The following is a 27,251-nucleotide window of genomic DNA, read 5'->3' as shown; positions in this document are numbered from 1 at the left end:
TCCGTTCGTTTCCAATGTATGAATCATTTTTCAACAGAGCTTCAATGTGTCAGTCTGGTTCCATACTACAATATAACATTAGCATAAAGCAATATAAAAATGTATTTATGAGCCCCGCCTTCGTCCCATAGACCCCCATGTTATCCGAAAAAGCGCCGGTCAGCTTCAGCCAATAGACTTCGAGCTTCCGCCTTGTCGTGTTGTCAATCAAAGTGTGGAGCAGCCAGAGAGCACGTCGCTCGCCCAGCAGAGGAGAGTTAGCTCTGCAGCAGATATATCCACTGTCTGCTGAACATCCACCGTGAACAGCTCAACATGGAGGATGCTGCAGGACTCAGAGGCTCTCATTTTCACCCCACGGATAATAGCGTGCACAATTAAAGGGGCGTGGCTTGGTCCTCATGAAAGCAGAGGGAGGGCGGAGCCTGAGACTTTGGATTAAAAAAAACCTCTCTCTTTCAAAACTCCGGACACGAGCTTTAAAGCTCGGGTCGGCGATCTTGGAAAAGTAGCATGAATACGAATGTAGCATCTCCCCAAGGCTCCGCCCAGCTCCCACCCCATTGGAGGAGCTCCCGTTGGGAGCGAACGCACTGGACACGGAAGCGCCACGCGCACGGAGTTTGTGATCGCCTCCAATGTCATTAACCTTTCTGACTGCCGCACACAATGCGCATAGGAGCGCAGCGCGCCGCTCCGCTTCCTTCTATTGTTCACGTGAGCCGCGAGCGCCGAGAGCGCCTTGGCAACACGCACTGATATGGAAAGCCAAAGGAGTCACAATTCGCCACTAATCCAACGTGTCCAATCCTTAAGGCGCCGTAAAAAACGCCCATTTTTAAATAAAACGCCGTAAAAAACGTGCGTTTTGTTGGTTTAAAACACGTGTTTTTTACGGCGTTTTATTTAAAAACGGGCGTTTTTTACGACGTGTTGAGGATCTGACGCGTTGGATTAGTGGCGAATTGTGACTCCTTTGGCTTTCCATACACTGAACCAGGGCCAGTGCACGCCATTGAAATGTACGCACAGGGGGCTGGTAGAACGGCGAAGGGATTTGATTGGTTCCTGAAGAGCGGTCCGCGCCTTACGATTGGTCGGAGTTTTTACTGTCCTTTTGCTGCTGCAGTGGTCAGATTTTTTCTGCACCTTTTTCCGTCCACATAATGTATTGACTTCTCCCAGGGGGCGAGGAGCATTTCACCCAGTATGACATGAAGTGCTTTTAGACAACATCGCCTACCCTGGCTTTAATTTAATTTAATTTAATTTAATTTAATTTAATTTAATTTAATTTAATTTAATTTTTGGCACTGCAAAAAAATTCAAAATTTGGTTTGAGGATGATTTCATTGGTGTGGTCCAGCAGGGAAGAAAGTGGTGGACTGCAGAATAAATTGGATGAGAAGTTGTGGTGTTTCCCCTCAGACTAAGTGCTTCAGAGGACCGGCGTGCTGGATCTGTCTGTGAGGAATTTAACAGGTATGTCTACAGCACGACTTTGATTCGCGAGGAAAACACTTCACAGGAGCCATGTAGGGAGGGACAGAAACAGGAAAACATCAAAACACACACGTGACTGGAAGATGGTCATCACATCAGATTTACCCCCGGAGGAGGAAAAGCAGCGGAAACATGAAGCTTTACCTCCAGAGCTGCTGTCCGTCACCACCGCCGTCAGAACCAGCACGACCGCCCAACGAGCTCTCATCGCGCTCATATCCTCTTCTTTCCTCCGCCGACCTTGGATCAACACTTTCCCTGTGGCGACACGACCGAGTGATCCGGGAGATCCGGGAGATCCGGGAGATCCGGGAGCAGGTCGGAGTTGCGCCGCTGATGAGGCAGAGAAGCCCGGAGCCGCTGCTGCTGCCGCCGGCTGCCGCTGTGCGCTGCGCCGCTGAGCGCCCGGAGCTGCTCAGCTCCTCACACACACACACACACACACACACACACACACACACACACACACACACACACACACACACACACACACACACAGTTGACTTCCAGACAGCGGAGCCCCGCCTCAGCGCAGGGCAATATAACATTAAGATGTTGTGAGTATTGATTCCAGTACATTGGACAAGTTGTAAACTTTATCTTGACGCTGTTTCCATCATTTCAGTGATTGTCAGTCATCTAAAGGACATGAAAACTCTCACGTTCTAACGAAATGCATGTCAGAAAAACCATTTTACTGTGGCAGTTCTGCACTGTCAGTTCCTAGACAAAACCCAAAGTCATTCTCTCTAATTATTGGAGACCAGCCTGGAGGATAAGGAAGGTAATTGTAACGTTGCTTCCTTTATGATTATATTAGAGCCCAATATACTCAAATTTGACTCCCGAAATCAGCTCCAAAACTCACCAAATCTGGTATACACTAAAATGGCCTGGAGGAATCAAACCAACACTTCCTCCTCTCATCAAGACCTGCAAATGACCCCTGATCTAAATCCAACAGGTGGTCCGCAATTTATCTTTCAAAATAGAATTTCACTGAAATTCAGTTTTCACAAAAAAATTATTTCCTCCTCAGGCTTTTGTCACAGAGGCGTCAACATACCATTAAATGAGAGAAGTCTTCAAATTTAGAATGACTTTACAATAAGTGTGGATTCCATTAGCTGTCAAAGTGCCAGTCTGAATCCTGCCTTGCTCCTGCCGTCCAGAGCTGGGATTCCTGGCTCTTTGAAGGGAGCCGGCTCAGGAGGAGCCGTTCCTCTGAAAGAGCTGCAAAAGACGGCTCCATGATGAAGGTCACATGACCTCTGACGGACAAAGACGTCTCCCTCATCTGTGCAGGAGTCAGTACTCCAGTATTATTTTCTGACTTCTGTTACTGTTGGGTGCTGAGTTTTTATCTGGTGGTGTAACTAGTTGATCCGAAACTCCAGCTCCACTCCCGTTTCCAGACATTTCTCCTGCACTAGTTAGCTGCTGCATTCAGGTGACTGTAGCAAGCTGCGGGAAACTGAAAGTTGGAGATGTCGTTGGTCGTTCACACGACGGCGGCGGTGGCAGCTCGGACTCACTGGCAGGTGACGTGAAGGAAGCGCGCACAATTTGCACATAGGACCGGCTCTCAGACCGCGGTGAACCGGATCTCGTCGTCCACTTAAAGGAATACTCCACCCAAAAAACGATTTGGCCTCATTTTCTACTCACGCTCATGCTGAGAAACACTCTGGAGCAGTTTTTTGATGTTTCAAATGCAGTTGGAGATGTTTGGGGACTTTCGTTGTCAACAAACAGGGACCGACAGAAAAAATGGTCCATCAAGTCCACAAAACGTTCCCATTTTCCTTCATACTGCTCCTAATCCAAGTGTTCCGAGCGCCTAACGTCCATAATTAATTCTTAACGAGGTAATTTAGTACATTTTAAGAGCCCAAACAGTGCGCTCTCAGTGCACGTCTGCGCGCACAGCCTGAACTACGGAAGCTGCGGCAGACCAAACCAGACGCTTGGCGCTTTCAGCGACTACTTTTCTAAATTCCAAGTGTAGAAGAAGAAGTTCAGCTGTTTGTATTCTGCTGTGAGTGACTGAGCTGTGGACAATCACAAAAGTGATTGGCTGCTGTTTTAAAGCTTTGAGTTCGGTGTCCTGCTGAAAGCGCCAAGCGTCTGGCTTGGTCTGCTGCAGCTTCCGTAGTTCAGGCTGCGTGCAGACATGCACTGAGAGAGCACTGTTTTCTTCTAAAGATTCTTACTGTCAGTTATAGTGGAGTCGGACTGAGGAAATGGCATGTTTTTCATGAACTGAGTCTTCTTGTGTCTAAACTAAAAGTCTAACTGCTTTGAAAACCACACACACTGAAAGATAACTTATTTTCCAATCAGAATTGATCATTTCTTGAAACATTTTACTGAAAGTCTGAGAGTGAGAGAAGTCTTCTCCCAAGCACAAAGTTTTTTTCTCCGATGTGTTTTCTAGGACATAATTAAGTCCTTTTTTCTCTACTTTGCTGTGAACGCTGTGATTTGCTGCCACGGCCAGCAGACAGAGGACAGGAAGCTGATTTCAGTTTCTTCTGCTTTTACACATTAAGGTTCAGAGTTATGAGGCTCATAGATGAAAGACTGTCTTGTACCTCAGAAGACCACTCACTGCTGGCTTGACTGTATGCAAATGTGAGTGTATAATTACTTATTGATTAAACATGATTTGCCGCATGCCCCCCCCCCCCCCCCCACACACACACACACACATGCAAACAGACACAGAGTATCCTGATAATGCATAGTTGTTGTCGTTCTCACATATATGTAAAAAGGTTCTTGAATGTGTCCTATTTTTTCTCAATAAATTTCAACAACAAAGAAAAAACCCGTGTCAGTTGATCTCTTTCCACAATAGATGAGTGACAGTAATTAGGGGTGTGAGGAGAAACTCAGCTCACGAGACGAGACGAGGCGGGATTTCCTCTTTGCTTTTAAGAAAACTGAAAAGACAAAATATATGACTGGAAAAGTAGATTTTTTTTATTTAACAGTCACAAAACAATACAGGTGCATTTTGTGCACAGGTCTGATGAGGGGAAGGACAGCCTGAAATCCAAGTGGTGGACTTATTTTACACATTGGCTATGAGGGACAGGCTATGAGGACTCAATGGAGGACATGCTGAAAACAAAAGGGTTACTGAAAAGAAACGGTAAAAATCCCAGTGGAGACGTGAAACAGGCGGCTCAGTGGTTATAGGAAGAGTCTGAGTGCTCATGGAGCTAATGGAGGCTTTCCTGTTGATCATTGATGAAGGTGTGAATAATCAGAATCAGAATCAGAATGATTTTCATTGCAAAGTACAGTTGCCCATACGAAGAATTTGATGTGGTAGAAAGACATCCTGGCAACCATTTGCAGTGCCTTAATCCTGGACATGACACTTTTTATTCAAATGTAAATAAAAGCAGATTTTCTTTCCCCAAAATGGTGCTTCTTATGCATCATCTTATTACCTTTTAGCATTCATTCATATCTTATAACTTACATTTCTATTAGTATTCTTATTAAGATTTGCACTGTCACTTATTCTTATTTGTTATTTGCACATTTCCTCACTTTTTTGCAACCCTTGAAATAAATAAGTCTATTCTGATCTATTCTATTCTCTTCTAAGTTTTGTAAAATGCCTGTATCATTTCTAGTAAATAAAAAAAATCTTTTTGTTTTAATAAAAGTGCCTTTGAGTCTAAATGTTCCTGGGATAAGAATCATTTCGGGTCTAAGTGTGTCTGTGTCCACAGGACCTTGTGAGGACCACTGAATCAGTGCAGTTCATCAGCCAGGCCTTCAGGTGGTGCTGCAACTCTGACAGAAATACACTGGAGAAGAAGACCCCCAGCAGGGGTCTATTTCACCAAGCAGGTTTACAGAAAACTCTGTGTTGAATAACCCGGAAATGAGGGAAACTCTGAGATTTCAATTCCACAAAGGGAGAGAACTCAAACCAGAGACAGAGGAGTGACTCCAGCTGTTCCACCAGGAGAGGGAACTTAAAGGGCAACTCCGGTTTTTTGACACCTGGACCTTATTTCCAGGTGTGTCATGCTCATATACTCACTCAGACACACATCGTGCAGCTCGGAGTCCTTCAGAAGTTATTTAGATCCAAACGATGTAGCCGCACTAGTGGGGGGGCCACAGGAATGGAGCTTCAGCGCGGGACATAATCTCTGCAAAGTCGCTCATTTCGGCTGTATTTTTCCTCCATCGGCACTGGGTTCCCTTTCGGTCGGAAGGGGGGCCTCCGGTGGTGTCCCGCGGCCTGGCTCGGAGCGCGCATCCACCGGGCGGCGGAGATCTGGATTCTCCCGGCGAGGAGAGCGCTCCGGCCGTCGCGCGTCCCGCGGCCGGCGTGGAGCGCGCATCCGCCGGGAAGCAGAGATATGCTTCCTCCCGGCGAGGAGAGAGCACCGGCCTCGGCGCGGCATTCCGTCGCGCGTCCCGCGGCCGGCCCGGAGCGCGCATCCGCCGGGGAGCGGAGATACGCTTCCTCCCGGCGAGGAGAGACATCCAGCGGCCCAGCGGCCGCGTGTGAGCCGTGCGTCTTCGCCGTGCGTCTTTGCCGGTGTCCGGAGCCTCCGTGGAGCAGCTGAGGGCCGTTTTCCAACTCGGCCCCTGGAAGTCAGACGCCGGGGCACCGTGACAGCCGAGGCCGACTCAAAGTGCCTCTCTGCTGGGGAGAGGAGCGCCGCAACGTTCCCATCCGAGCTAATTGTGGCTAAGTTAGTGAAAACTGTCAGCTCTTCAGCTGACCCACCTGAAGACGGTAGACGAGCTGACTTTATGATAACACTGGCGATGGATGAAGAAATACAGCCGAAATGAGCGACTTTGCAGAGATTATGTCCAGCGCTAACGCTCCATTGCTGTGGCCCCCCCGCTAGTGCGGCTACATCGTTTGGATCTAAATAACTTCTGAAGGACTCCGAGCTGCACCATGTTTGTCTGAGTGAGTATATGAGCATGACACACCTAGAAATAAGGTCCAGGTGTCAAAAAACCGGAGTTGCCCTTTAACCTGTCTGTCAGTTACTGCAGTAACACACTCTGTGACTCTAACCTGGTCGGAAGCAGGTTTTCCTCAGTCAACCCTGAAGTTTCTCTCTGGCTCCGCCCCCTTTCAGCAACAGATGCCGTTCCATGTCCTCATTCATTCAGGCCCTGTCCACACGGAGTCAAGCTCAGACAAATCCGCACAAATGTTTGTTCTAAGTCACCCGTCGTCCACACAGAGCCGGCGTCTCAGGACTCTGAAAACGACAAAGTTTGAAGCCGGGTCCCAGAGTGGAACAATCTGAAGACGCGCCTGAGACGTCTCCGCTGTGACGCCTTTGCCACATATATTTACTGAGAGGATTGCGTCATCGCCCCGCCGCACAACAGGACGCATGCGCGGAAGTCCGGCAGAACCACAACAACAACGGCGCTTCAAAATGTCTTTTAAATATCTGTGCAAAATAGTAATTGTACCTCGTCGTCCGTCCACACCAAACTTTCCTTAACTGTCGCTCTGGAGGTCGCCATCTTTTGCGTTTGTTTACAATACAACGTGAATACAACGCGCTTTTATATGCATGCGCACTACCCAACTATTATTGCACTGCAGCGCCGTCAGTGGGCGTGGCATATGTATTACAGCGTTTACATGCGTCTTCAGTTCACTAATGTGGATGCTTTTTTTTTTCTTGCTGACTCCGTCTTTACGCAATTCGTTTTGTAAAATATGACCATTTTGGCTCCGTGTGGACAGGGCCTCAGTCAGCTGGCGAGTTTTAGTGTAGCTGTCAAAATGTCATGTCCTTTTCTCAGCGATCCTGCAGATGAAGCAGCGGCATTACTGCAGCGGGAACTGAATATTCGTCGGGAGATTATTTGCAGACCGCGCTGAGATGTTTTGGCGTTTCCGGACAGTTATCTTTATGAACGGTACCGCTTCACGTCTCAATCATACGCTGCATTCACAATCTTCTCCGTCCATATTTTGCAACATAACCAAATGTAGTCGCGCACTCACATCCCAGCAGACATTGTGTGTTGCGCTGCGGTTCTTCGCAAAAGAGAGTTTTTTATATAACACTGGAGATGCAGAGCACTGAGGAGTTTAATCACCACCATCATTACACCACAGCAAATAAAAGACATGACACACATTTCATTTTGTCTCCTTTATTTTGTATATATAAAAAAAAAAATAAAGGGTTTAGTTCATGTTCCAATAGTGAACATAATTCACTGTGACCATGAACCCACCTGCAGCTTCTGCTCCAGTATCTCAATTTCCAATGTCGTCTTCTTCATCTGGAGGTCCAGATGCTGCTGTTCTTTAATGATTTCTCTATCTTGTTAAGTAAGTGGATTTTGTAAATGTCTCTGACTGGTAACTGGGAATACATAGAGGACTGCTCGCTCCCCCCTCGCTCTCGTCTCGTTCTTTCTCTCTCTCCACCCCTCCCTCTCTCCCTCCTCTACGCAGGGTGGATCGCGGGGTCCACAGATGCGCCGCCCGTCAGGCGTTCCCTCATCCTCTCTCTCTCTCTCTACCGCGCATGCGGACACCCACGTGCCGACTCGTCAGCGATCCGCACACTGACGAACACCAGAGCGTAACCCGAGTCACGCCTACTTCGTGAGTGACTCAGGATCGACTCCTCCTGTCGCTTCGGGTGGCTGCTCCGCCACACACACTCACACCCACACTCACACACACACACACACACACACACACACACACACACACATACAGGGATATATGGTTTATGAGACCAATTTGGCAGATTCTTGCATGGCGGTGGTTTACGGAACCACACCTAACGCAACATCCGGTGAACTTGAAAGACATATCAAAAATTTTCATTTCATCTGCTGAACACAAATCTGACTTGAAAATCATCATTTCTCTTTCAGAACAATATGTGACATTTCACAGGCTTATGAGACCAGACCAAATAGTGTTTTGTGAAACCAACAGTGTTTATGAGACCTGTTTACATATAACACACAAACACAAACCACATAGTGGTATACAAGGACCGACAAACATTACAGGGTCTGTTTACATGTAACACACAAACACAAACCATACAATGGTATACAAGGACCGACAAACATTACAGGGTCTGTTTACATGTAACACACAAACACAAACCATACAATGGTATACAAGGACCGACAAACATTACAGGGCCTGTTTACATGTAACACACAAACACAAACCATACAATGGTATACAAGGACCGACAAACATTACAAGGTCTACAAGAATACAATTTTACATTTAACCTCTAAAAAAACCCTTTTAAACACCCACCTCAAGCTTTTTAGCCATTTTCCTTTCTCAATGGTCTTTAAATTGTGGGTATGAAGTTTATAGCCAAAATAAAAAGCTTTTTTCCTTTGCCTTTTTGCAAAATAAAGTCATTTTCCAGGACTCACTCTCTGCAGAACGTCAGTAGCTTGTCAGCAATATGCCTCCGAGTCGTGGGCGGAGACAGCACTGCTCTGCACCCTCCCCCTCAAACGCCACATCTCAATCGAGGAAAGCTTCTGCTAATTTAGAGCTTTGTAAGATATATAGAGCAAGGTTAGCATATTTTACAAGTCCAAGTGATCCAAGCCCTGCATCCAATGCTCTCTACTGCGTTCCCCCTTGCAGGAGAGCTGCCTGCTCTGTCTGCCGAGCAGCAAGAACCAATTCGGGGAGTGCTGAGTTTTTCCTCAGACTGCTGAGCAGCGACCAACCGAAACTGCAAGTTTTGATTGCTGCTGTAGAGTCAGTACAAAGATTATATGCAAAATTGCAAGTTCTAAGCATCACATAAAAACCTTACTCGTCAGTTTAAGAGACTAACCAATTAAATCTGAGTTAGACTAATCAACACTGTTAAGACAGAGGTGTAGAGGCAGAGCACCTCACAAAATGGCAGCACAGACCTGAGACCAAAGTACTGATGCCCGAGTTTCCGATGCACTCAGCACAAAGAAAGGGGGAAAAATGCCTGCTGCACAGGAATGAAGAAAATCGTATCAAAAATTAATGAACAAATGACAACCATTACTTCTTTAACATGATGAGAATTCAGAGACGCTGTTGGTACGTGCACATCTCATCATGTGCCTATTGTTGCATTATTTTGATTGTAAGCTGAAGGCCATCCTGGGTGACCCCACTGGACAGAGGACCAGTTGCAGTAACAGACTCATCTCCCTGACCTGGAGACCAGAAAGATTAAAGACAACTTTCATTCCTGTTGCTATCAAGATGCACAATGCCATTTGTTAGGCTACACACTTTTACTTTATTACCTCCGCCAGGAGGTTATGTAATCACGTCGGTCTGTTGGTTTGTTGGTTGGTTGGTTGGTCTGTTAGCAACATTACGGAAAAAGTAATGGACAGATTGCAATGAAACTTTGTGGAAAGGTGGGTCTTGGGCTAACTTAGAATCCATTAAATTTTTGTGATGATCCGGATCACTGTCTGGATCGAGGAATTTTTTTAAAGGATTCTTTATCATTGAGAGATAGGGCAGTCTTTGATATAGTTGGGCAGGCTCGCCGACAGGGGGAACAAACACCTGGTTCACACAGGACGCGCTGCGCGGGGAGGCGGAAGCGCCGAGCACCGAGTTCAGATCGGTGCCCGTTTACCTATCTGATGGTTCATACAGGAGGTGCGGGGGAGCGCTGCTCACGCCATGGACCGCGGGTGCTCTGCTCCTCTGTATTTTCTCCGCCAGCCGTGGAGCGCCAGTTGTAAAGCTGGACAGAGTAGATGGCACCAGACAGGAAGTCGGGAACGGAAAATACGAGAGAATCCGGTCAATTTTCTAATTAAAATAAAGTAAAATAACATAAATTATGTTGCTTTTCGCTTTTCCTTTTCAGATAAACACACACACACACACAAGGGCGAGAGAGAGAGGCACCACACGCCACAACGCTCTGCTCCGATCACACCCCGATCACAATGTTGTTTTATTATATATGGTGTTTTTATGGTTGTTGGTGACTTATTTGAGCTGTGGCGGAGGTCTGCGCTATCTGAGTGCCAAATTCTAGTATTTATATTATTTCAGGTGTGTGTTATCTATTTTGTCACATGTTCTTGTAAGCTGCTAACAACACAAAAAATGGATGTGCTTAGAGTTCAAATGCAACAGATATTGGGAGTGTTGAAGCCTTCTCACCCATACAAATGGGACATACATTTAGGATTTTTTGGGCTGATACCAATCACAGGGTCTACTTGAAGCCTTCAATTTTTGTATAGCATTACATATTGATGTAACTATTCTTAAGAACACTTAAGTATCACAATTAGAAATGACAATAGTCAAGAATGGATCACACTTTATTACTTATAACAATGAACATCAATTAACAGCAAAGAATGTTCTGAACATCTGCCCTATATCAATTTTTTAAACATTAAGAATACTCAGGGCGAACCAAAATCCATCTTACATACAGGTCTGTGAGCCAACATTAGCTGCATGGAATGCATGAAGAAACACACATGCATCGGCTTCTTCATGCGTGCACTGCAACTCTGCTACTTCCTCACACTTATTTTGGTCTTTCCTCTGTCTTCTTTCTGTCCCCTTTGTCCTCTCTTTTGCCACTGTCCCCTTTCTGTTCTCTCTCTCTCTCCTCTTTCTGTTCTATATCTGTCCTCTCTCCATCCTCTCTGTCTCCTTTCTGTCCCCTCTCTTTCTTTTTTGTCCCCTCTCTTTCTAGTGTCGTAAACCAGCCCCGCCCACTCCCCATCCACATTTGGATTTTGGAGCTGGGCTCAGTCTGGGCATGAGCCCATAGAAACTTTGTGCAGGGGGTGTCAGTTACTGACAGCATACTTGAGTGCTTTAAAACAAATGTCATCAAAACGCGTTCTCTTAGCTTCTCTAAGGGTTAGCTTTAGCTCTTTAGCTCTAGCTTCTCTACACGCAAAGACATGCGAAAACTCACCAAGCGCAGACTCTGGCTCTTGCTTGATTGTTGTAATACTTGGTATTTTGGCTATAACTTTACTTATTGCAGCTTTCAGACGATGGTTAAAGTTTATCTCCGTAATCTCCGCGACGCGCAGTGATGGCGTCACTTCCGGTTTAGCCACTGGAATTCGCCCCAAAAAATTGAAAACAAAAAGCAGCAACGCTGATTGGCTCGGCCACTTCACGGCTCCGTCGCGTTCTCTTTCTATGGGCGCGTGCCCAGACTGAGCCTAGCGCCAAAATCCAAATGTGGATAAGGAGTGGGCGGGGCTGGTTTACGAGGCTACTCTCTTTCTATTCTGTCCTACTTTTGTCCTCTCTCCGTCTCCTCTCCATATAATCTCTGTCATGTTTGTCTCCTCTGTGTCTCCTGTTTCCATATCCTCTCCCTGTTCTCTCTCTGTCTCCTCTTTGTCTCCTGTCTACACCTCCTCTCTCTCCTCTCTCCGTGCCATCTGTCTCCTCTGTCTCCCCTCTCTGATAGGGATATAATATATTCTTGCAGACTGGATACAGCTGAAATGCGGGCCGGAAGTTTGATGTCTGCTCAAAATAGCGAAACTTTTCCACCTTGAGTGATTCCGACCAGTGAAATTTTGGCTTCTGGCCATATTCCTCTTCAGTGTGGATGAAACTTTTGGGGCTTAAAAGTCAGCCCCCCCGTTTCTCAAGTAGTCTCTAATGTTCTGGCATATCTCTTCGGCTCTTCAGTGCTGGCTGTTCACATTCTATGCAAACCAAGCACTCCTTCTTCAATGTGGATTTCTTTATGTGAGACTCTCAGCACAGCATTTTTCTCCACTTTGGTCCATGGTCTTCTTGTTCTGCCTTTGCGTACTGAAAACAAACAAGATTACATAATTGTTAGTATGGCTGACTACGTTTTTATTTAAACTGGATATCAATGGCAAACCGTGAGAATTAATGGGAGCTTTGTTTGCCACTCAGTTGTGTACCAATTGCAATAAAAGATGACATACTTCCTGTACACATACATCTGTTATTCCATAAAACTGTTTGCACTGCAAAAGGTTGTATGTTTTGTTCATCGATAGGTTGACTTTTCCACTTCTTCTCATTGTAAAAACTTTTAACTTTGTCTCTGTCCTTACATGTTGATCTGATGATGATGACTGGATAGTATAAACTTGATGAGTATTAGAATTCAACTTGACCATACCATTATGCACAGGGAGCAATCGATCTGCTTCAGGAGTGTCCATGTTTTCGTCAGCTTCAGGAGTGTCCAAGTTTCTGCCTGAAAAGTGTGTAACAGAAGAGCATAGTACAGGCATTTTATTTGAATAGTACATGTTTTTCAATTGTGTAATGCAATATATTGATTGTTTAAAGCTCAATGAAAGCAGAAATAGATCAGAGGGGTTTAAATTGTATTGTAACACACACAGACACACACAGGTCTCTGTACTAAAGTATTAGTTCTCACTGTTGTCCTCATATGCCAAACACTGGCACACCATGATCATGTAAACACACAAAAACACAAACACATGCCACACTGAATCTCAGTTACATACAGAAGCAGTAAGCTAGCATTGTTTCAGGTCACTTTAAAGCACTTCCTGTCTTTGAATCTGCACTGACACAGTGTACTGACACATCTCTGATTAGGAATGCGAGAGACACGCCTGCTGTGTGCAAAACCTGACCACACTTGACCAAAAACTACTGAAACTGACATGAAAACTGAACAATTACCAACCAACAGATTAAACACTGAACAAAAACTGATCCAAAAAACATGTTGAATTATCTTTCAAAATATGGTAAAATGGTGACATTCAAGAATCTGTTACAACATGTGAAATTATGACTTTTAAAAATGCCGATCTTGAGGAAAAAATTTAATTGACAAGATCTGTTAACTCACTCATCAAATATTATCTCAACATTACTGGACAGATTCACAATATTTACTGTTTCTCCTCAATGACAAGAGGCATTACTTGATGAAAACAGTGAAATTTGATCCTATATAACTGCTTATGTCATAAACCAAGATTTTAAATCATGCAAAACTGATGTGACATACTGTATTTTACTGTATGACCTTGTATGCCTCACTCCGTCCTTTTAAACCATTACTGCGCCACACATAGACACACACAGGTCTCTGTACTAAAGTATTGGTTCTCACTGTTGTCCTCATATGCCAAACACTGGTCTCGCACACCATGATCATGCAAACACACAAAAACACACACATGCCACACTGAATCTCAGTTATATACAGAAGCAGTAAGCTAGCATTGTTTCAGGTCACTTTAAAGCACTTCCTGTCTTTGAATCTGCACTGACACAGTGTACTGACACATCTCTGATTAGGAATGCGAGAGACACGCCTGCTGTGTGCAAAACCTGACCACACTTGACCAAAAACTACTGAAACTGACATGAAAACTGAACAATTACCAACCAACAGATTAAACACTGAACAAAACTGATCCAAAAAACATGTTGAATTATCTTTCAAAATATGGTAAAATGCTGACATTCAAGAATCTGTTACAACATGTGAAATTATGACTTTTAAAAATGCCGATCTTGAGGAAAAAAATTTAATTGACAAGATCTGTTAACTCACTCATCAAATATTATCTCAACATTACTGGACAGATTCACAATATTTACTGTTTCTCCTCAATGACAAGAGGCATTACTTGATGAAAACAGTGAAATTTGATCCTATATAACTGCTTATGTCATAAACCAAGATTTTAAATCATGCAAAACTGATGTGACATACTGTATTTTACTGTATGACCTTGTATGCCTCACTCCGTCCTTATAAACCATTACTGCGCCACACACAGACACACACAGGTCTCTGTACTAAAGTATTGGTTCTCACTGTTGTCCTCATATGCCAAACACTGGTCTCGCACACCATGATCATGTAAACACACAAAAACACACACACATGCCACACTGAATCTCAGTTACATACAGAAGCAGTAAGTTGGCATTGTTTCAGGTTATTTTAAAGCACCTCCTGTTGTGAATGTGCACTGACACACTATACTGTGGGGCGTTACCAGGGGGGGGGGCGCGGCGTGCCCATTCATGTGTCGCGACTAGCGGAAGTATTTGTAGTGTCTGCTCAGTCCCGCCTACCCCCGGTCCGATCCCAGTCAGTCGCCAACCCCCCCCCCCCCGCCGCCCCGGCCGAAAGTCCCCCTCCACCTTCCAAAGCTCCCCCCCAGTCCGAGGCTCCGTGTCAGTCGCGCGCAACCCCCGCCCAACTCAGCTGAGCGGTCCTACTGGTGGTCCGACCGACACTCCGTCACGGTAGCCCCCCACCCCCGTCCGACAGTCCATGTCAGCAGCAACCACCGCTGGATTTGGACCTTTGCCCCGCTGGTAAGACAAATGCCCACCCACACCTGGCATCCTTATAACGTCACTGCTGTACTGACACACTTTTGATTAGAAATGCGAGAGACACGCCTGCTGTGTGCAAAACCTGACCGCACTTGACCAAAAACTACTGAAGCTGACATGAAAACTGAACAAATACCAACCAACAGATTAAACACTGAATAAAAATTGATCCAAAAAAAACATGTTGCATTATCTATCAAACAATGTTAAATGCTGACATTCCCGAATCTGTTAGAAAATGTATTATCTCAACATTACTGGACAGATTCACAATATTTACTGTTTCTCCTCAATGACAAGAGGCATTACTTGACGAAAACAGTGAAATTTGATCCTATATGACTGCTTCTGTCATAAACCAAGATTTTAAATCATGCAAAACTGATGTGACATACTGTATTTTACTGGATGGCCTTGTATGCCTCACTCCGTCCTTTTAAACCATTACTGCACCACACACAGACACACACAGGTCTCTGTACTAAAGTATTGGTTCTCACTGTTGTCCTCATATGCCAAACACTGGTCTCGCACACCATGATCATGCAAACACACAAAAACACAAACACATGCCACACTGAATCTCAGTTACATACAGAAGCTGTAAGCTAGCATTGTTTCAGGTCACTTTAAAGCACTTCCTGTCTTTGAATCTGCACTGACACAGTGTACTGACACACCTCTGATTAGGAATGCGAGAGACACGCCTGCTGTGTGCAAAACCTGACCACACTTTACCAAAAACTACTGAAACTGACACGAAAACTGAACAATTACCAACCAACAGATTAAACACTGAACAAAAACTGATCCAAAAAACATGTTGAATTATCTTTCGAAATATGGTAAAATGCTGACATTCAAGAATCTGTTACAACATGTGAAATTATGACTTTTAAAATGCCAATCTTGAGGAAAAAAATTTAATTGACAAGATCTGTTAACTCACTCATCAAATATTATCTCAACATTACTGGACAGATTCACAATATTTACTGTTTCTCCTCAATGACAAGAGGCATTACTTGATGAAAACAGTGAAATTTGATCCTATATGACTGCTTCTGTCATAAACCAAGATTTTAAATCATGCAAAACTGATGTGACATACTGTATTTTACTGTATGGCCTTGTATGCCTCACTCCGTCCTTTTAAACCATTACTGCGCCACACACAGACACACACAGGTCTCTGTACTAAAGTATTGGTTCTCACTGTTGTCCTCATATGCCAAACACTGGTCTCGCACACCATGATCATGCAAACACACAAAAACACACACACATGCCACACTGAATCTCAGTTATATACAGAAGCAGTAAGTTGGCATTGTTTCAGGTCACTTCAAAGCACTTCTTGTGTTTGAATTAGGAATGCACATGGTTAACCGCTTAACCGTTAACCGATAACAGGAACTTTGACCAGTTAATACTATCGGTTATTTTTTTTTTTTAAGCTCCAGCTGGAGCGGAGCTCTCCACAGAGCCGTGCGTATTCATGCATGCTAGCATTATATTACAGGTATCAATGACGGCGCTGTAGATGACTCCTTAAGTCACTGATTCATTCCAGTTGCCTTAATGTTGTACAGTAGGGGAGGGTGTGTGTCTTTGTGCGCATTTACGCATGTGACACAAAACCGGCGTTACATTGAATCTAATTTTTTTATCTCCAGACGCCGCGGGTCGTCCAGATTTACAGTGAAATGGTTTGGTGTGAAGCCGCATCGTCCAGATAAACATTCAGCTCCATCAGGACTGCTTAAAAAGTCGGATTTCAGAAGCCAAAACTTTATTTAGGAAATTAATCATAACGCACAAAGAAATCACTGGCGTGCTCACTCTCGACATAATTTAAAAAGCAATAGGAGATGACTGAAGCCTAAAGTACTGTTAATTATGTCTAAATCTTGTAGCTTTTTTTACATTTTAGATGAGAATTTGCTGTCATTGTAAATCTGAAGTTAAGCACTGGACAGCACCGAGTCAGTCACTCACTCGGAGCACTCATTCCGTGTCGGAATGGTGGGACGTTTGCGTGTCAGAATAGCGGTATTTCGGAATGGTGATATGTCTAAATGGTGGTGCGTCGGAATGTCGGAGCGGCAGCATGTAACCACTCAACAGGACGTTTAAAGGTCGTCCATGCTTCGAGTCGCTTTGGAGCCTCAGCGCTCCACTGATGCGCACGCTCTTTCAGTGCGCGTTCCGCAGGCGCAGTGTTCCACAAATTCTCGAGAAGCTTTTCCGGCACTACAGACTGTTTATCCGCTCCTTTATTACAGATTATTTAGAGAAAATTAAGCACATACATTGTCAGTACATTATCATTTAATATTAAAGTTTATTTAGCCTTTTTTTTTTCTTTTTTCTGAATCGCGGGGTGCCGCCGGAGCGATTCTGTCGGCAGACCTTCTCCTCCCTCCAGACAGTCTGCTGTCTCCATCCACGAGATTTTCCACTCTGGTGTGTGGAGCGATCAGACGAGGGTTCTGTCTGCCTTCACTTCTACCGTCATGTTTTGTTTGCTGTGGCGCTCTGGCGATGCGTATACCAGCGCGACTTGCACGCAACGCGGTCACAAATTCTGGCTGCTGTCCGCGCAGACCAATGCGCAACGCACACCGACGCAGACGTGTGAAGCATGGACGGGCCTTAAATCTTATCGGTTAACGGTTATTAACCGGTTAAAGAGCGTCAGTGATCGGTCATAGAAAAAATATAAAATGTGCATCCCCAGTATAAATCTACACTGACACACCTCTAGGGATGGGAATCGAGAACCGATTCTTTTGTAGAACCGGTTCCTCATGTCTCGATTCCAAGGAATCGTTTGGCTGTCTCCTTAACGGTTCCACTATTGATTCCGCTGTGTGCGTGACGACGTATCATGCACGGCGCGCATGCACTCACATAGCGCAGCTGCGGTCTGCTCTACTGCAGCTACAGAGTCGCGGACCAGAAACTCTCAGCAAGAATCTTATTTTTCCTCACTCCGGAGCCCTGCTGCTTCAATCTAAACAGAAACAAGTCGGTGCCAGATGTAAACTAGTTACGTGTTCCAAAATCTGTGATTTCAAAATAAAATCTGTGTCGCGTTTTTGCAGTAACATTTGTAATTCTTCTGGTAGAATATATAACAAACAACGCAATCTAATCATTAGCTGCATTAGAAGAATGAACGATGTCGTACTTACTCACTGTAGGAAAGTCAAACGACACCAAAATTGCACAAAACATAGCTCTATGACTGGAGCGGCTGTGTTGCCAGATTGGGCGGGTTTCTGCACAATCAAGCTTCTTTTGAACCCGAGGTGGGTTGATGAAATGGTTATGTGTTTGTGACGTGCTTTTATAAATGAAAATCCGTTTTTTACGTTTTAACATGCATTTTGTACAGAGATGGAGGTTTGGATTGCTTTCTATTGTTGGACAGTTTTAATATTATATTTGGGGCAGATCTGGCAACCTCCATCAGCTGACAGCAGACACACTGAGACTGTGTGAGTGACAGAGCTGTGGAGCTGGACCAGACATGCACAGGCATCCAGTGTAATTTAGTTTTGAGCTTTCCAGCCTGGCGTCAGGAAGAAGCTCCAGAGTTTGGCTGGATTTCACACGAAAAGATGAAACTGGCGCTACTTGCAGCTTGCAAAGTTTTCATGACATGGATATTTTTTTCTTCTATTCAGGATGAAGATATTAAAGAGTTAATGCAAACACCCCATTTGTATTGTTTCATTTCTCACTCAATGAGAATTGATAAGAGAATTGATAAGGAATCGTATCGCTAAGCAGTATCGACAATGGAATCGAAATTGCTAAATTCTTAACAATTCCCATCCCGACACACCTCTGATTAGGAATGCGAGAGACACGCCTTCTGTGTGCAAAACCTGACCACACTTGACCAAAAACTACTGAAACTGACATGAAAACTGACCAATTACCAACCAAAAGATTAAACACTGAACAAAAACTGATCCAAAAAATGTGTTGAATTATCTTTCAAAATATGTTAAATGCTGACATTCAAGAATCTGTTACAACATGTGAAATTATGATTTTTAAAAAAGTCGATCTTTAGGAAAATAATGAAATTGACTAAATCTGTTAATTCACTCATCAAATATTATCTCAACATTACTGGACAGATTCACAATATTTACTGTTTCTCCTCAATGACAAGAGGCATTACTTGATGAAAACAGTGAAATTCGATCCTATATGACTGCTTCTGTCATAAACCAAGATTTTAAATCATGCAAAACTGATGTGACATACTGTATTTTACTGTATGACCTTGTATGCCTCACTCCGTCCTTTTAAACCATTACTGCGCCACACACAGACACACACAGGTCTCTGTACTAAAGTATTGGTTCTCACTGTTGTCCTCATATGCCAAACACTGGTCTCGCACACCATGATCATGCAAACACACAAAAACACACACATGCCACACTGAATCTCAGTTATATACAGAAGCAGTAAGCTAGCATTGTTTCAGGTCACTTTAAAGCACTTCCTGTCTTTGAATCTGCACTGACACAGTGTACTGACACATCTCTGATTAGGAATGCGAGAGACACGCCTGATGTGTGCAAAACCTGACCACACTTGACCAAAAACTACTGAAACTGACATGAAAACTGAACAAAAACTACCAAAAACTGAAAAAGGAAATTAAAATGACTAAAGTTTAATGTGACTGGGGGGGGGGGGGCTTTGAGACAAGACATCACAGACATCATCAAATCTCAAATTCAACACAGTACTTATGTATTGTGTTGAATTTGAGATTCAACGGGGTTTAAAGCAAACACTTACCTTTGGTTGGGGCAAAGATTCTCCATCCATAAGACGCCTTGTCATTCTTTTGTCTCATGTGATGTTGTGCATTACATCTGGGGTTTCGTTTGCTTTGACTCACTGCAAAACATAATGTCAAGTCAGTCCTTACAAATATACAGCATTATCTGAACTCATTTTATCAGTGGCCTAAAAAGGTATTATGTTAGGCACTGACACAGCTTCAGCTTGACGATGCTGAAGTGAGCTTACAGCTTCCATCAGGCAGTTCAGGGAAAAACAATGTCGACATTTACTTCCAGCTTAGACAAGAGGGATCTTCCGGACAGGAGGTTAAACAAACGTCTAATGGTGCATTCACACCGGACGCGTCGCGGGCATCGTCGACGCTTGGGACGCCTCGAAGCTGACGCTTGTGACGCTTTAAACACGACGCTTGACACCGGGTGGTCACAAAGCTCGCGACGCTCTTGATGCACGTCAGTTAATTGGCGTGCTGGAGGCTGATTTCTGTTTCCAGCTATGGCAGATCGCATCAGGAGAGCAGCTTGGCTTTATTTGTTAAATAAAGCTAGACCGCGTCGTCGTCGGAAAAGTGGCTATTGGCTGCTCTGCTCCTCTCTGCTCTGACTGCAGCGGGGAGCGCTGCTGAGACTGACCGCTTGTGAGTGCTTTGGGACGGTGGAGGGGCTCACGCAGCACCCGCTGCTCATTGACGACAGCAACGAGACGTCCTGTCACGTCTCCAGAGCACCAGAGAAGGTTGCTAGATTTGTCGCTAGTTGCTTTTGACAAAAAAACGTCGCCAAGAGGCTTTGGAAAGTCGCCAGATTTAGCGAGAAAGTCGTCAAATTAGCAACACTGGCCGGCCGGCATCGGTGCTCGGATCACTCGTAGTGACGTAGTACCGGAGGGATCGTCTCTGATTGGTTGACGCTCAGCGGCAGCGCGTCGAAAGTTCAGTTTTCCCAACTCTCAAAAAACGACGCTCACGACGCTCTTGACGCTCTTGACGCCGGGGATGAGCGTCGTGGGCGTCGACGCTCGAAACGCTGGAAAAGCGACGCTCATGACACTCCTGATGCACCGCCCCGCCGCCCGCCGCTCCACGACGCTCGTCCACCATAGACTTTGCATAGAAAAGCGCCGCTCACGACGCTTGCGACGCGTCCGGTGTGAATGCAGCATAACCCTGAACTCCAAGTATGGTTCGAGAGCAGCTGATCTGAATTGGTTCAATCAACTCTAAGTATGTTAATCACCTGCAAAAAAGCCATCATCTATCCATATTAATTCAGTAGACATATTAATACATGATTATGATGACTGTGCACATTTAATTTTTGGTGGAATGTGACAGGCCAAAGATACATTACATTTAAATAAATCTTTTCATCTTTAACATGACAAGCATAGCTGAAGGTGAATATTTTAAAAATTATCAGACATTATTGTATTATAACAATCTGTTCCAGTGAGGGGATTAACACTTGAAATGAGGTTAAATAACAGTACATTTTAAGTGTTAGATTACAAACATGTTTCATGTCTTTGATCTACACCATATATATATATATATATATATATATATATATATATATATATATATATATATATATATATGTATGTCTTCATATCTATGTTTCATCTTCAGTTGCTCCTGTGTCTCATCTCAGTCATTCCACCACTTTATCATCCAAATCTGGTAAATAATGAATTCACGGACAACACTGCATTAAAGTATTGTGTTAACCTGAAGGTCCCCCAACTGGAGGAGCAGAAAACAATTGGATTGTATTGGAACAACTCTACTAATAATATTAATTATTTATAATAGAATGTCATGATGCTGCCCATTAAATTCAACAGCCGAACCTGGGCTACACGAAAATATCAGCTATTTTTACACACCATGACTTATAAAACTACGGGTCAGCCAGCACACTAGCCGGTGTCCTGCCAAAACTTGATTTCTGCCAGAAAGTGATTTCCGGTCCGCGGAATCAGCTTGTAGCAAGCAAAAAAAGCTGATTTTGACATTGTAATGTCCCTTTACTCATTTTTTAAGTGATATAAAGTATTGGTTTTACTCAAATGTTGTAAATCTGACTCTGCTGTGTTATATTAAATCATTTCGAGGCAAAACATCGATCCATATGCAATACTGGAGGCATGAATCAGCTTTTGGCAAGCAAAATAAGCTGATTTTGACATTGTAATGTCCCTTTTCTCAATTTTCAAACCGTACAACGCACTGCTTGGGATGAAATTACTCTGTTGAGCAATCTAGCAATTTTGATGCAAAAAAAAAAGAAAAGAAAACGTGTCACCTCCGTGACATATCTTAATTAGCATAACAACAAGCCACGTTAAAATCGCCAACTAGCTTACCGGTATTTAACAGCGATATAAGGCAACTGGACGTACAGGAGGCTATCAAACGCAAACATAAATAAACATCGTTGGATGATCAGACACAAACTTGTTTGAGCCCGATTAAGACTGCTGCAGAGCCACAGAAGCTGCGCATTTCAGCTGCCCGCAGACCGGAAATCACTTTATGGCAGGGAATCACTTTTTGGCACGACACCTGTCCACTGGCTAGCCCGGTTAGCAATCTGCACGTAAGGCACCTCAAAACAAAGCCGCGACTTCCATCACTACCGAGCAAAGCCGACGACAATCAAGCGTCCGAAAGCAAGCAGCCAAACACAACAAAAACAGTAATGGCTTCGCCAAATGATGGTTGAGCCCCTGAGTTACTTTGACGACAGGATTAGCTTACCAGCTAGCTGCAGTGCTAAAGCCTTTTACACGAGCTCCGGTCCGGCTTTAACAGGCGTGATGCAGACAACGGGAGACACGCTCTGGCATGACACAAAAAGGACATTTCGGTTGTACAAAATAAAAATAAAACGTCCTCTCTCCCACATATCCAGCCTCACAGAAGAAGGTTAAAACAGAAGACGCAGCCTTCTTCAAAGGAGGACACTTACTCCTCCCAGACGTCAAATGTTGTGTTCAAGAGCGCTTTGTTAAACTGTTTAAAAACACTCAGAAAAGATTTCAAGCCTATTTCAGTCTCAAATTGAGTCTCAAACAGCGTGAAAATTGTTATTTTCCAACATAATAATAGAGAGCTTAAAAAAATAAAAGGAACTAGTGAATGACACAGCACAGTGAATTTAATATAACATAAAATACGTAATATATGAAAAATAATTAAAAAATATTAAAGTCTTACTTTTCATCGTTCATCCCAGTGCTGATCCAGTCCAAACCTGCTGAAGCTCCCGCCTTTACACATCCTGTGTATAAATTGGCGGGTAATTGTGTATATTTTCCCGCAAATGTGTATAACTTGCAATGCGTCCTGCTGCCTCTGGGGGCGCTGTTGGACACACACGGGTTACACAACGTCTTGGTCTCACAAGCCATCCTGGCATATGAGCCCAATATGTGTGAACCTCAGAATGGCAGGGGGTGGGCCATAACAGTACATCAACTATATTAACTAATAACACAGGAAGTTATGTAATCATACATATAGTAATTATGACATATACCATTATATTTCAATAATTATAACATTATAAAGTTTTATGTTTATGAGACCATCAAAATTGGTTCCGTAACCCGATTGGTCTTGTAATGCTGGTGAGTAAACCTGAAAATTGGTTTTATAAACCATATATCCCTACTCACACACACACACACACACACACACACACACACACACAGCTTGCAAGTTTGAATGTTTTGTTTTGTTGATCATGTGTTAATTAGTAATAGACATTGTTAATAAACGCTCATTAACTGAACTGAACGATTCATGCTTCTTTTTGGTGGTCTTGTGACAAATGTCCTGGTTGTAACAGTCTATGCTCAATCTCACACCTTCTCTGATAATTTAACGGTTGTTTATCCAAAGATTAACATCCAGTTTAAATTATCTTTCCATCTTTGAGACTGAAAATTGGTAATGAATGTTCCTCTGACGAGGTGGTGCCCCGGAATTATTAATTAAATAACCCACAGGTTTACTTAACGCATAATTCACAACTAGTCCATGAGCCAAGACCCCAAAAAGGGTGTGTCGGTACCATTTTGAGGGATTAATTTTCATAGTGATTTTCATGAAGGTGCACATCTCTAGTGTTGGAAAATGTGTGATAGCCTTCAATCCACGGTAGTTTTTAGGAGCTATCATCACTTAAACCAAAGGAAGTCAGCTCGGCCGAGCAAGCTCACGGACCCAGCTTCCGCCTGACATTTTTAGCAATATCTCTGGAACGGAAAGTGTTAGAAACTTACTTCTTTCTATTTCAAAAACTAGAGAGTTACAGCTTTACAACAAGCTATCCTGCAGCCTTCTATACCCTCTGGAAGCTGTACAAAATCCCTGTAAATATTGTTTAAAATGTTTCAAAATAAAAAAAAAGTTGATTTTCTTTTATGATTTTCTATATATGTTAAAAACGAAAAATGATAGACACTTACTGTTTTCTTTGTTGGAATCTATAGCTTTCTAGCTTTCAAACAAGCCCACCCATGGGTTTCTACTCCACCTGGAGGTTATGTAACATTGCGTTAAAATTTTGTCAGAAATTGTGAATCTAACCCTCATGTCAAATGCATGTAAAGGGACAAGAACATCTGATTTATTTTTCTTTTAATATAAATATAGATATAATGTTTATTTATTTATTTATTTATTTATTTATTTATTTCCTTTGATTACATCTAAATTACTTTTAGGGCTATTCCTATTATTGTCTTTCTGTCTCTGTTTAGTTATATGCTGTCATACCAATGTTCCCCCGCAGCCCCTCCCCTTCTCTCCTCTTATGCACGGCTTGCTGGCCTGGTTTCATTAAGCACGTGAAGCAGGTGTGTCCGACAGCTGCAGTAAGTTCACACATGAAAAAGTAACATAAACTTGGAAGTTTACCACAAAATGCAAAACAAGACGAAGAGAAAAAAGAGTTGGAACGCTAAATACATTTTTAAAAGATTGCTTTGTGATTAAATAATCTCTGTTGAAACCAATTATCTTTTGAGGTCTCACAGTAATATTAGGGTGTAACATTTAGTGTGGGATTACATACTGTGCAAGTAATATGTAAGTACTCTTCTGGAGCTGGAGTTGTGATAATGTTTTATTCTGTTTCAGGATTAGTGGTGATTATGCTACATAAAGTAAAAGAGATGTCGATCGCCAGCTTCCACTTCAATATGGAAAAGTATGACGGATATGGACCAATGTGGACTGGGTGGCAGCCGACAGCAAGGTGCCCGGCAACCCGATCCTCAGACACAGAGACTAGCCCTAGAGACATGGAATGTCACCTCGTTGGCGGGGAAAGAGCCCGAGCTTGTGAGGGAGGTTGAGAGATACCGGCTAGATATAGTCGGGCTCACCTCCACACATAGCCTGGGCTCTGGAACCCAACCTCTCAAGAAGGGCTGGACTCTCCACTTCTCTGGCGTTGCCCGCGGTGAGAGGCGGCGGGCTGGTGTGGGTTTGCTTATAGCCCCACAGCTCAGCCGCCATGTGTTGGAGTTCACCCCAGTGAACGAGAGGGTTGCATCCCTGCGCCTTCGGGTCGGGGATAGGTGCCTCACTGTTGTCTCGGCTTACGGGCCGAACAGCAGTGCAGAGTACCCGGCCTTCTTGGAGTCCCTGGGAGGGGTGCTAGACAGTGCTCCGACTGGGGACTCCATTGTTCTACTGGGGGACTTCAACGCCCACGTGGGCAGCGACAGTGAGACCTGGAAGGGGGTGATTGGATCGCATGGCCTCTCTGATCTGAACCCGAGTGGTGTTTGGTTACTGGACTTCTGTGCTAGTCACAGTTTGTCCATAACGAACACCATGTTCAAACACAGGGGTGTCCATAAGTGCACTTGGCATCAGGACACCCGAGGTCGGAGGTCGATCGACTTTGTGGTTGTGACCTCTGACCTCGTGGTTTGGACACTCGGGTGAAGAGAGGGGCAGAGCTGTCGACCGATCACCACCTGGTGGTGAGTTGGATTCGCTGGCGGAGGAGAAAACCGGACAGACTTGGCAGACCCAAACGTATTGTGAGGGTCTGCTGGGAACGTCTGGTGGAACCCTCTGTCAGCATGGTTTTCAACTCCCACCTCCGGGAGAGCTTCACTCATGTCCCGAGGGAGGCTGGGGACATTGAGTCCCAGTGGACCATGTTCTCCACCTCCATTGTCGAAATAGCTGCTCGGAGCTGTGGTCGTAAGGTCTCCGGTGCCTGTCGTGGTGGCAACCCCCGAACCTGGTTGTGGACAGCGGAAGTAAAGGCTGCCGTCAAGCTGAAGGAGGAGTCCTATCTAGCCTTGTTGGGTCATGGGACTCCAGAAGCAGCTGACAGGTACCAGCAGGCCAAGCAAACCGCAGCCCGAGTGGTTATGGAGGCAAAAACTCGGGTCTGGGAGGAGTTCGGGAGGCCATGGACGAGGACTATCGGTTGGCCTTGAAGAAATTCTGGCAAACTGTCCAGCGCCTCAGGAGGGGAAAGCAGGTCTCCGCCAACACTGTTTACAGTGGAGGTGGGGAGCTGCTGACCTCAACTGGGGATATCATAGGACGGTGGAAGGAATACTTCGAGGACCTCAATCCCGTTGCCACGTCTTCTGTGGAGGAAGCAGAGGCTGAGGTCCCAGAGGTGGACTGAGGTCTCAGAGGTGGACTCGTCCATCACCCAGGCTGAAGTCACAGAGGTGGTTGGTAAGCTCCTCGGTGGCAAGGCACCGGGGGTGGACGAGATTCGCCCTGAGTATCTTAAGTCTCTGGATGTGCAGGGACTGTCTTGGTTGACACGTCTCTGCAACATGGTGGGGCGGTTGGGGACAGAACCTCTGGACTGGCAGACCGGGGTGGTGGTCCCCCTGTTTAAAAAGGGGGACCGGAGGATGTGCTCCAACTATAGGGGGATCACACTCCTCAGCCTCCCTGGGAACGTCTATTCCAGGGTACTGGAGGGGAGGATTTGACTGATAGTCGAACCTCGGATTCAGGAGGAACAATGCGGTTTTTGTCCTGGTTGTGGAACACTGGACCAGCTCTAGACCCTCTATAGGGTGCTCGAGGGTTCGTGGGAGTTTGCCCAACCAGTCCACATGTGTTTTGTGGATTTGGAGAAGGCGTTCGACCGTGTCCCTCGTGGTGTCTTGTGGGGGGTGCTCCAGGAATACGGAGTCCGGGGCCCCTTGTTAAGAGCCGTCCGGTCTTTGTATGACTGAAGTAGGAGTCTGGTTCACATTGCCGGTAGTAAGTAGTCCTGGTGCATGTTGGACTTCGGCAGGGCTGCCCTTTGTCACGGGTTCTGATTATAATCTTTATGGACAGAATTTCTAGGTGCAGCCAGGGGCCGGAGGGGGTCCGGTTCAGGGACCACAGGATTTCATCTCTGCTTTTTGCAGATGATGTTGTCCTGTTGGCTTCATCGAACCAGGACCTGCATCATGCACTGGGGCGGTTCGCAGCCGAGTGTGAAGCGACAGGGATGAGGATCAGCAC

At 44.7% G+C, this 27,251-nt stretch overlaps 1 long non-coding RNA gene across 1 annotated transcript; it reads right to left on the bottom strand.

Annotated features, from left to right (window-relative positions):
* Window positions 1–12,181: 12,181 nt before the first annotated feature.
* Window positions 12,182–22,813, bottom strand: LOC115400851 (uncharacterized). Its single transcript, XR_003932826.1, has 4 exons — window positions 22,500–22,813; window positions 19,733–19,834; window positions 12,681–12,758; window positions 12,182–12,337 (listed from the first exon to the last, which is right to left on the bottom strand). It is a non-coding gene; the product is annotated as an uncharacterized LOC115400851 (long non-coding RNA).
* Between the last annotated feature and the right edge of the window lie 4,438 nt (window positions 22,814–27,251).

Source organism: Salarias fasciatus, chromosome 14, assembly GCF_902148845.1.
Source record: "Salarias fasciatus chromosome 14, fSalaFa1.1, whole genome shotgun sequence".
Classification (NCBI taxonomy): Eukaryota; Metazoa; Chordata; class Actinopteri; order Blenniiformes; family Blenniidae; genus Salarias; species Salarias fasciatus.
The sequence above is the reverse complement of the archived record's forward strand: the minus strand, read 5'-3'. Positions and strand labels throughout refer to the sequence as shown.